Genomic DNA, 11,657 nt, shown 5'->3' with positions numbered 1-11,657 from the left:
TGTGTACGGCACAATCATGTGTGTGCATGCTGCATATGCATATACATATGTCATGCATGTGCACGTGCATGTGGGCTGAGTGTACAAGTGCATGTGTGTGCATGCGTGTGCATGCCCACAGACTGCTGGAGGGCTGGGGGTAAGAGTTACATCCATGGTGTGCACATCACTCCATTTACCCCAGCTGTGCACATCACTCAGCAGAGACCAGGTGGGCACCTGGCATTCTGGGCTCACCTTCAGCAACAGCAGCCATGACTGTACCCACAGAGGCAGAAGAAGAACAGTGTAGCTGGAAGGACTTCAGGCCCCTCCAAGCCAAGGACCAGGCATCACAAACCAGGGGCCTCGACTGAGGGAAAGGCTGAAGGTTTCCTCATGTTGCCTTTTAACCTGCATGCAGGGTTTGTGTGTAGTTCTGAATCTTACTGCATTCAGCTGATAAAGATGTGTGTTCGTGCATGTATGAGTGTGCATATATGCACACATGTGTGAGTGTGCGCACATGTGTGATCGCGGGGCCAGGGAACTTCTCGTGCCTAGACACGTTTTCTCAGCACAAGCCTTGGTTCTGGGGGTCTTTCCCTGTGGGCTCCGCGCTGGCGCCTCGCAGCTGTGCTGGCCATAATGGACCCAGCTGGCCGAGCGCCGGGCACAGGGCCTTGTGCTCTGACATTCTTGTCTCTGCTTAGTCACACAGCAGACTCCTTTCAGGGATCTGCTCTGAGCATCCCACTTTTCCTAAAAATAGTGAATTCTGCTTGCGGACTGGGGGAGAAGAGGGAGGCAGGTGCTGTGGGTGGGGTCCTGTGGTACTTAGATTTGGGGCCAGGGTTGGGGGTCACCTTGCTCTGAATTCAGTCCCCAGACAGCTTCCAGAGCCTTCCAGCATATTGTCTTCAGATGCTCAGAGCTGCAGTCCAAATTAGCCTGATGTGAGGGACATGCCAATGAGGCAGCCATCTGGCTGAGCGGTCCAGGGCAGCAGGGTCTTTGGGGGTCACTTCCCAAATCCTTGGCTCACTCCACCCCGAGGCCCACTCGGCTGCAACCAGCCTCCCTGCTTCTGCTCCCTGACTCCTGCCAGATGGCTCCTTCCCTGCAGGGCTGAGGGCATGGGGCAGAGGTGTGAAGCTCACCTGCCTATGGAGCACTGGGTGGGGCAGGCCCTGGGGCAGGGGAGGCCCGCCGGGGAGGGACGCACCCTGTGTCTGGTAGCATAGGGCTAGGTCACAGCTGTGGGAGCGACATGGCCATGGGATCAGAGGCGCAACGTACTCAGGGTCGGTGGGGCTGAGGGGGTCCTTGCAGCGTGGGTGGGGAGCAGAGGAGGCTGCTGGTGGAGGAGCTCGGGGCGCTGTCGCGCCATAGCCAGACACCTGGGGCATGCCCCCACCCCTCGCCTTCACACAGTGTGCCCACCAGACCTACACTGTGGTGCTTGCGTCACTGTACCGGTCGGTTTCCTGCAGCGTTCCCAGGTGTGGGAGCCCTGAGCATCAGGGATTAACGTCCCTGGAGGAGTCCTTGACCTGTGACTCATGGGGTCGTGTGTAAATACCCCAGCTCCCTCCCCTGTGGGGCCCCGGGATAACTGCTGAACCACACATTGGCTGGATCTGCTCCTGACCCCCCATCTCATTTCCTGACACACCCACTGATGATGCCCGGGGCCCCTGAGCAGCCCTGAAGGGGCGGACCCGTGATGCAGTTAGGGTTACACCTGTGGGATAAACCTGTGAAATGCACTTTTGAGGTACACCCGAGAGGCGTGCCCGTGATGTGTGCCTGAGCTACACCTATGAGTACACTCTGAGATGCTCTCCGTGACGCATGTGCACAAGAGACGCTCCTGAGGAACACCTGAGAGGCGCACCCATGAGGGGGGCCTGTGGACACCCCTCCGATGCACACCTGTGTGCAAGGGCCCATCAGATACGACAGGTAGCCTCTCCACAAATGAATGTGGGAGATGTTTGAGGAGAAATGGGATTTCTCCTTTGCTAGGTTCCTATTAATTTTACCTCATCATAATGTGGGATTTCAAAATTAGCAAGTACACCCTGGGAGCCATTTATAACAAGAAATATGTCTTAAATAGCTATTACATGAAGAGAACTCCAGTATCTTATCCCAAACTGTGGAGAGGATGCAATCTCACAAGTAGCATTATGCCTGAAATTAAAATTAACCAGTCAAGAGGAACGGCAGGGGATGGCAGGGATGAGAAAAATCAGAGTTCACACTCAGGAATTTCATTCCATTTCCAGTGCACAGAACTGACACATCCATCAGGCTTTGTACTTCCATAGGGTGAGTTTTGCCAGAGGAATGATAGGAGAGGTGCTAACTGGCCATGTCACCATTGGGAAAAAGGGTGGGGTCAGTGGGGAGATGCCTCAGATTCTGACCCCAGGATGGGGCCTGGGGCGTCGTGTGGGCTGAGGGTGGGCATGCACCCACAACCTGGCTCCATCCTCTGCTCCCACCAGCTACCTGACCTCAGGGAAGTCTCTCAGCTTCTCCAGGCCCCCACTTGGCTTCTGGCCAACAAGATCTTGCTGTGGGGTTTTTTTTAGGGGGGGTGAGAAATGGTGCTATAAAGTATGTGGCATGGGCACCAGCACACCGTGAGGTCCTACTGACAACAGGCCATTGAGGATCCCATCCCTGCATGACCAGGGAGAGGGGAGGAGCCCTGGAGGATGTGGGAGAGGATGGAGACCTAAGTGGAGGGGGTATGGAAGGAGGAGTGCAGAGTAGGGGGTAGTGGGATGAGGGGCTGATATATCCACCTGTCTGGGCTCTGTGCTGACCTGGGTGGGTTGGTGGGGGGGGGCATTTATGGCAAATCTTGGGTAAGGAATAATGTTGGACCAAGAAGAGAAAGCCAAGGCCTGAGCTTGGTGTTCGGGGAATGGCGTCCAGGAAGGATCAGCACTTTCTCACTCATTTTGTGGTTATCTTCTGGTAGGGCAGACTCAGGTTTGATGTGCCTGAGCCCCAGTCATGGGGTGGGGAACTGCAAACCCCAGGACCATGTGCCTCTGCTGGGACTGTGGGGGGACGGCCAGCTCCTTGTGGTCCTAGGGACTGCCAACTGGAGCATAAAGGGCAGACGTGGGGGCAGGAAGCAGAACACACATCCTTCTGATGGTCTGGGCCTCCCTGGCTCCATCCCAGCAAGATCTGGGGTGCTTTCAAGGGCAATTTGGGGGGTTCGTGACTGGTTGTCCCTGGTAAGCCCACGCCCAGGGGCAGCAGGTCGCGGAGGGGAAGGGCAGGAGCTGCGGCAGCGGCTGAGGTCTCCCCTAGTCCAACAAGCTAAGGGCTGGCCCCAGCTGCCTGACTTACAAGAGAGGTCATCTTAGTCCAGCTGCCAGTTGACCACGGCTTCGATGTGACCTCAGGCAAGACTGTCAGAAAAACTGCCCAGCTGAGCCCAACCCAGATGAGTGACCCACAGAACCATGAGTAAATGAAATTGTTTCAGCCACTAGTTTTGGGGCATTTTTTCATGCCGCAAATGTAACTTACACTCTTGGATTCTCTAGAAAACAGAGCCTGGGGCATGGCTTAAGTGCAAATACTTCATAAGGGGGATTCGATCCCAGGCAGCAGTGGGGGTGGGCAGAAAGTGAGTTGGGGAGGGTTGGAGCAAAGCCATGCTAGCACCCTGAGCCTCGGCTCGCAAGGACCTCTGGTTGCCCCTCAGGCTGGCACAGAGAAGCCACACCTCAGAACAGCCACAGAAGGAGGACGGAGGGGGATTTTTCTCTACTCCTTCAGTGTCCTGCTTCCTCCTGGCCAGTTTGCCCACATGAAATGAGCTCTCCACATCTGCAGGGTACTCCCACCTCCTTGTCAGCCATTCAGAAACCCAGATGCCCTGCCCCATTGAGTGGCATTTCATCCACAGTCAGAAATGGCAGGAAAAGCCCACCATAAGGGGGACGGTGCCCTCCCTGGGCAAGAGACTGGTCAGTACCAGGTGGGCCAGGTGGGCAGTCGGAAGTGGCTGAGGTGGACCAGAGGCAAGGACTTGGGACACTAAGACAATTCCAGGGCCAGCATGTCACCACCAAACAGGATGCAGCTCTTCCATTGGAATAGAACATGTAGAAGTCACACGGGAAAACACGTATTGTTGGAGAGCTAGAGATGCAGAGAAAGATCACGCCTCCAGCTGCCACGAAGAGGTAAAGTGTCCATGGGAGGAGGTGCAGACCTCACTCACTAATGCTGTTTCCATCCCAAGAGCTACATGCATCCTGATGGTGTCAGATCTCTCCGGACTGCCTCCTCTTCGCACGCACATTGATGTGAACCATTCTGTAATGAAACCACAAGATGCAGGACATTTCATAACCTGCCCATCAAAATTTTTGGTGGCTTCACAGAATTCTATTCTATTCTATTTCCATAGCTTCTTCAATTTCCTCTTCATGGACATTTAGGGTATTTCTGTTTGGGTTTTGAGGGAAAATAAACTATGCCCTCTTCTCTGCTCAGTTCTGGAACAGGTGGGAGAGTGGCTGGAGGAGTGGAAACTTTGTTGCTGACAGCACCCCACGGAGGAGTGGCCTTGTGTGCTGGCCAGGTGGCCAGAGCCAGGGCAGCCCACATTTGTCCCAAACACACATCCAGGGGAAGAGAGCAGAAGAGATGGGATCTCCAAAGCGTACAGAACTTTAATGGTTTCACTTCATGCAATCAAAAGAAGGACCAGTAGCTGTGACTGCTAACCAGGTGGCACTCCGCCTCCATGGGGTGGGTGCCCAGGGAGCAGGGAAGCAGAAGCAGACACCCTCTCAGCACCACTGGGGTCTGCTTGTCTTTTCTTTTCAAAACTGTAACAGAGAAGGCTGTGGTGAATTAACTTGTGCTTTTTGTTTTATAACTTGGAATTTGTGAATGTGATCTTATCTGGAAATAAGGTCTTTGCAGAGGTAACCAATTTAAAATGAGGGCACACTGGATTGGCGTGGGCCTTAAATCCAACCACTGGTGTCTTTATAAGAAAAGGCCATCTGAGGACGGAGGCAGAGATTGGAAGGCTGGTCTAAAAGCCGAGGGACCCCAAGGATTGCAAGCGCCACCAGAGGCTGGAGAGAGGTCTGGAGCGGATTCCCCTCACAGCCCCCAGAGGGAACCTGCTCTTGGTCTTGGACTTCTGGTCTTGGATCAGAACTAAGAGACAATACATTTCTGTTGTTGTAAGCCCCCACTTTGTGTATTTGGTTAGGACAGCTGTAGGTGACTCACAAGGTGTGTGTGGGGGGCAGGTTTGGCCCATGGGCTACAGTTTGCCTCTCTAAGCCAGCCTCAGCCTTCTGTCCAGACTGGTTGGGGACCAGAGCTGAGCCACACTGAATGTTTCCTGACAACTGCTACAGGGGCAGAGGGGGAAGCTCCTTGCCCACATTGAGCAGTCATGGCTTTTTCCTTCTTCTGGACCTACCCCAGTTGCAGTTGTCTTGGGGAAGACAAGTCTGAGGTGGAGCCAAGACCAGAGGACAGAAGAGCCCAAGAACTTGTAGGGACAGAGCTGGAACCAGCCCTCCCCCTGCAGTTTGTTGTTCTAGCCATTTGAGCAGCTTTTCTGTAACTGCAGAGGAAAGATTGTAAGACATTTGTCTGTGCATCACAGTTCAGTTATTGTACTAGTCAGGAACCCTGGGAGAAACAGAACCAACAGGGTATAGAGAGGGAGAAGGAAGGAGATTTATGTCAAGGAATTGGCTCGGGTAGTTATGGAGGCTGAGAAGTCCCACAATCTGCTGTCCACAAGTTGGAGACCCAGGAAAGCAATGGTGTATGTTCCTGCCCCAGCTCAGCAGTCCAGCAGAAGGAATTCTCCCTTTGTCCACTGTTTGTTCTAGGCTAACCCTCAAAGGGTTGGACGAGGTTGCTTTACTGAGTCCACCGATTCAAATGCTGATCTCATCTGGAAACACTCACAGACCCACCCAGAAATCATGTTTAGCCAAGTATCTAGGTACCCGGTGGCCCAGCCCAGGTGACTCATCAAATTCACCACTGCATTTACTAAAAGATCAGCTGTTGTATCCTACAAAGCCAGCTCTGATAACCAGGCCCTGCCAAGTGGAACTTGGCCCTCTGAGACCACAGTCTCCCCAGTGGGCAGCTGCACCAGACACCCCCAAGCCAGTGCTTGCCCCTGAGGACAGCAGCTGGGGCTGAGCCAGCCCAGACCTTAGATGTGCATTATCGCCCCTTCTGCTCTGTCCCATGAACTTCTGCTCAGCTTCCACATGGAAGCCTCCCAGCTCCATCCTGCCTCCAAGCAGGTTTTCCCACCCAGAGACCATTGCCAGCACCACACATACAGGATGTGAATGCTACGTGGGGCAGCCTCAGAGATGAAGCTGGAAGTGTCCTGGGGTGGGTGGGCAGCGGTAAGCTGGGGCCCAGCCACCTGGGTGCTCAATGCTGCTGTGAGGTCCTGCTCAGAGCAGCCAGGACAGTAGCAGTGACCAGCTTGAACTGCCTTAAACAGGAAGGAAATGTGTCATCTCACACAACCCAAGTTCAGGAGGTTGGGTGACCTGGGGTCCCTGCAGCAGTACACTGTGGGTCCTATAGCTCAAGGGCTGGCTTCTCTCCTCCTGCCAGCTCTGCACCCCTCAACATTGACCGGGGGTCCCCAGCTCGTGGCAGGGGCAGTCAGGGCTGACTGGCTTATCTTGGGCCCCCAAGAAGTCACAGAGTCCAGCAGAGCCTACAGTGGAGAGGGGAGGGACCCCTGAAAGGCATGGCCTCTAGGGAGAGGTGGCCCACAGTGGACTCCACACAATGGGCTGCCTGCAGTTGAGCCCATGCAACAGAGACCATATGGTCTTTTTTTTTTTTCTGTTTTTTAAAGAGAGAGAGAATGAGAGAGAGAGAGCATGAGAGGAGGGAGGGTCAGAGGGAGAAGCAGACTCCCCACTGAGCAGGGAGCCCAATGTGGGACTTGATCCCGGCACTCCAGGATCATGACCTGAGCCGAAGGCAGTTGCTCAACCAACTGAGCCACCCATGTGCCCCGACCATATGGTCTTAAAGCCTAAAATATTTACCATCTGGCCCTTGACAGAAAATGTTTGCTACCTCCTGGCTTAGGTTAATCATAGCCCAACCCTAGAGCTGGTGGAGGTGTTGGAGGAGGACATTGAGAGGACTTGACAGCTGGTCGACCTGTGAGTTGGACCTGGGTAAATGGAGGCTCTTCATTCCCTCCTCTGTCCTTGGAATGTTCATTCTGCTTGACCTCCCCACTCCCAGAAGCTGTTCCAAAGAACAGACTTGAGAAAGTAATGTGTTGAGATCATCTGGATGGTATCTGTGACTGAACACCATTAAGACCATTATGTAAACGTTTAAGATTCTGGAAGGCAGATGTGAAGATCTCCTTGTCTTGTGGCCACCCCAGACAAGACTCATGGGTGAATTTCCCTGCTTCTTAAACTTGTCATTTGCCAACCTGAAGTAGATTGCCTCTTTCTTCTGTCTCTTCCTGCCCTTTCGGTCTGGAGACCTGTTTCAGATTTCACCTGGGAAGCTCCCAAGGAGGTTGCAAATGAACAGGAGGGTCATTGTCCCTGAGCTACCTGGGCTACTTGGAAGAGGATGGATGTCTGAACAAAAGTCGGGTCCTATAAACATCCAATGGCACCTGCTGGGGCAGGCTTTGGGCGAAGCACTGTTGGCACCAATGGGGACTGGAGTTTACTGTAGGTTTGGTTTCCCTCTTCATCCTGTTTCTCAGCCAGCCAAGAAGATTGGCATGTCCCAAGCCTGGGATCTCAGAGTGGGACTCACCACAGGAAGGGAGACTGAAGAGACAGATGGAATGCATTAGACAACAAGGAATAAGGGACAGGGTCCTCAATTCAGAGGAGATGTGTGATTATAGTGGACTGAGACAGAAAAACTCAAGTAATGATCATAGAGCCAAGGACCAAGAGGGAGACTGAAAAGCCCCATGAGAGAATAGTCTGGCTCAAAGGATCAGTCTGCTCCGAAGAAACTGTAGCTGCAAGTAAGGTGGCTTCAGGGCCCGGAGTTGGGAGAAAACACTATTGCCCAGCTGGGGTTGTGAAGCAGTGGCCAACACTCTAGTAACAGGATTGAGATCCACCCCTCCATCCCTGCAATTAACCTCAAGCAACTGACCTGTGGCTTTGGCTAATGTGGGAGGAAGTGAGAAAGTTACTTCTAAATAGCCATAATGTAGGTTCACCATTGCCTTTTATCCCATTTCCATAAAAACACCACATCCCCAAAAGGGTTGTTTCCCCATGTGGGGTCCCATAATGAAGAGGACACAGCGCAGCTGTCCAGCAACCATGTGATGTGAGTGAGGGTACTTTGGTTGTTGTAAGCCATGCTCATCTAAGACTGTGTACTACCTCAGCATAACGCAAGAAGTTAACTTTTTTTTTTAAACCACAGATGCAGAATTGAGTTAATCCTGTTCCCTGGTTCATGAGCCATTATCATCATTGGTCCATGCAAGGCCTCTCTTGTATCTTACTTTATCCATCCATCCTATTTATCCATCCTGCATCCCTCCTCCATCCCCCATCCATCTATCCATCCACCATCCATCTGTCCTCCCAGTTCTTGTATGCAAGTTTGAGTACTCCCATTTAGTATCTTCCATCAGGTAGCACCTTAAAAAAGTTGTGGGGGAGTATAAAGAAAAAGTGAAAATTTCTTTTAGGAATTCAAGTTCAATTCACTTGTTATTTTAAGCTACTAAGCAATGTTTAAAGGAAAATTTATAGCATTAAATGATTATATAAGAAAAGAAGAAAGGTCTCAAATCAGAACTAGAAAAAGAAGAGCAAACTAAAGCCAAAGTAAGCAGGAAAAAAGGTACTAATAAAAGAGCAGAAATCAATGAAATAGAAAACAAACAAAAATAATGAAACTGACCACTAGTTTTTTGAAATGATCAAAAATACTGATAAACTAGTCAAGTTGATCAAGAAAAATCACACAATTTACCAATATCAGGAATGAAAAAAGGAATTTCACTACAGATCCTACAGACACTAAGGAATTAAAAATTTTTCCACATTTTATTCTTTCAGCTTTATTGAAATTTTCTTTTATAAATTCAAGTTCAAACTAAGAGATTTGATTCACTCATTGTTATTTTAAGCCACTAAACCAGAGGTAAACAAAACAAAACAAAACAAAACCTCACAGCCTGGCTGGGCTTATCACCTTGTGTGGGAATATCTTACTTTTCAGATTCCGTGTGTGCTCCTTTGTTCTGCTTAAGTGTGTACACCATGTGGCACCTGACCAAGCCACTGCTCTACCTGTCCATGCAGTGAGGGCTGGAGTTTTCTGCTGCAGCCCAAGAAGGGTGCATGCAGGCTAATGGCCATGCACCAGCCACTGGGAGGGACCCACTGGCCATGGGGGACCAACACTCACAACTAAAGCTGACCTTGGTCTGTGACTTCTAGTGTGAGGAAGCTTGCTCCCTTCAGTGCTTGACTGTGCTGTGGTTTTTTTGATGGCTCTAACACCAAGATGTAGAGGGCAGAAGTATTTGTACTTCTCCTCCTGATAACAGGCAACAGATGCTACTTGCAATGACCAAACAGGATTTATATCAGGAATGCAAGGTTGGTTTAATATTGAAACTCAAGGAATGTCATTTGCCATACTAACAGACTGAAAAAGAAAAGCCAATTTATAAGTTAACCACTTACATTGGGACAACTTTATGCCAACAAATCTAAAAGCATAAATGTAATGGACAAATTCCTTGAAAGACACAAACTATTAGCATTCATTAAAAAAATTTTTAACCTGAATATCCCTAAAACTCTTTTTAAATTTTTTTGAATGTATTTGAATTTATAGGTAAAATCATCACAGAAAGAAAACTTTAACCCCAGATGGGTTCACAAGTGAATTCTACCAAACACTTAAGGAAGTGTTTTCTGAAGTATTTCTTAATGAAGAAATAATACCAATTTTATACAAACCTTCACAGAAAAGAGGAAATGAGGGAGTATTTCCCAATTCATTTTATGAAGTCAGCATCACTCTGACACTAAAACAAGACAAAAACATCACAAGAATGAAAACTATAAATAATACCCCAATTAACACAGACCCAAAAATCTTCAACAAAATAATATGCAAAAACGATAGGTGTATCCAACTATGTGTGAATGGATAAACAAATTTTGGTGGAATTAGGCTCAGCAATATGAATGAATGGATAAAAACAAAGCATTATGCCAAATGCAAGAAGCCAGGCATAAAAGAATATATATTTTATGATTCTAGGTATATGAAAATGTATGCTAAAGCTATAGCCCGGAAAACAGATGAGCAGGTGCATAGGAGCTGGAGTGAGGAGAGACAGACTGACAGGAGGCGCTTTGTGCTTAGCTGGAATAGCCCTGTATCACGACTGTGGTGATGACTTACACCACTGTGTACGGTTGTCTAAATTCAGCAGTTGTACACTTAAAAATTAGTGATTGCTGGGCGCCTGGGTGGCTCAGTCGTTAAGCGTCTGCCTTCGGCTCAGGTCATGATCCCAGCGTCCTGGGATCGAGCCCCCCATCAGGCTCCCTGCTCGGAGGGAAGCCTGCTTCTCCCTCTCCCACTCCCCTGCTTGTGTTCCCTCTCTCGCTGTGTCTCTCTCTGTCAAATAAATAAATAAAATCTTTAAAAAAAAAATTAGTGATTGCTAATCGCACATAAATTGTGTCTCAGTAAAAAAGGGCACAAAAATCTGAACAGATATATTCCTCATGACCCAACAAAATGCACGCCAAAGCATAGTGGTACACACACATAAGAAAGTTCACAAGAGCTTTATTTGTTTAAACTATAAACAATCAAATCAAGTCATCAGTAAAATGGATAAATACATTGTGGCATATTCTTATAATGGCTTAGTATCCAGCAATGAAAGTGAATGAGCTACAGACACATCAGTCAACAGGGATAAATTTTACAGATATCAAGTTGGATGAAAGAAAGCAGACACAGAGCAATCATGTTCTATAATTCCACTTATATGAAGTTCAAAAAACACACAAAGCCAAACTAAAATGTTTAGGAGTGCATGCCTAGGTGATAAAAGTATAAATAAACACAAGGAAGTGGTTTCAAATGAAGTTGGCAGAACCTTTCTGGGAGGGAGGCAACAATTGGGGAGGGGCCTGCCATGTGCTCAAGTCCTGCAATATTGCTCCTTGACTTGGTGGCAAGTATCTAGATGCTCATTTATAAGTCATTAAGCTGTTACATGTGTATTTTATGGACTTTTTCTGTGGATCTATTATATTTCACAAGATACAAGCATTTAACGTAATAATTAAGGTGCATTCTTGTGTCTCGCAGAACTCACTGGCTCTGGTTTCATGAGAGGGAGTTCTTTAGATTAATCATACCTATGCAGAGTTGGCACATAAATGCACACACAACATCCATAAGTGAAGACCAGTACTGATTGTTCCTACAAAAAGGGGGCTGAGAATTAATAAAGAAGAAAAATTTGACTATTTAGCCAGTTAAAAAGATAAAGGATAAAAATACTGAAAAGTTAAATGATAAATTAGAAAAAAAAATTATAATCAGACAAATTAACTGAAGTCAATTCTCTAGGAGAC

Source organism: Phoca vitulina, unplaced genomic scaffold, assembly GCF_004348235.1.
Source record: "Phoca vitulina isolate PV1807 unplaced genomic scaffold, GSC_HSeal_1.0 scaffold85, whole genome shotgun sequence".
Taxonomy (NCBI): Eukaryota; Metazoa; Chordata; class Mammalia; order Carnivora; family Phocidae; genus Phoca; species Phoca vitulina.
The sequence above is the reverse complement of the archived record's forward strand: the minus strand, read 5'-3'. Positions refer to the sequence as shown.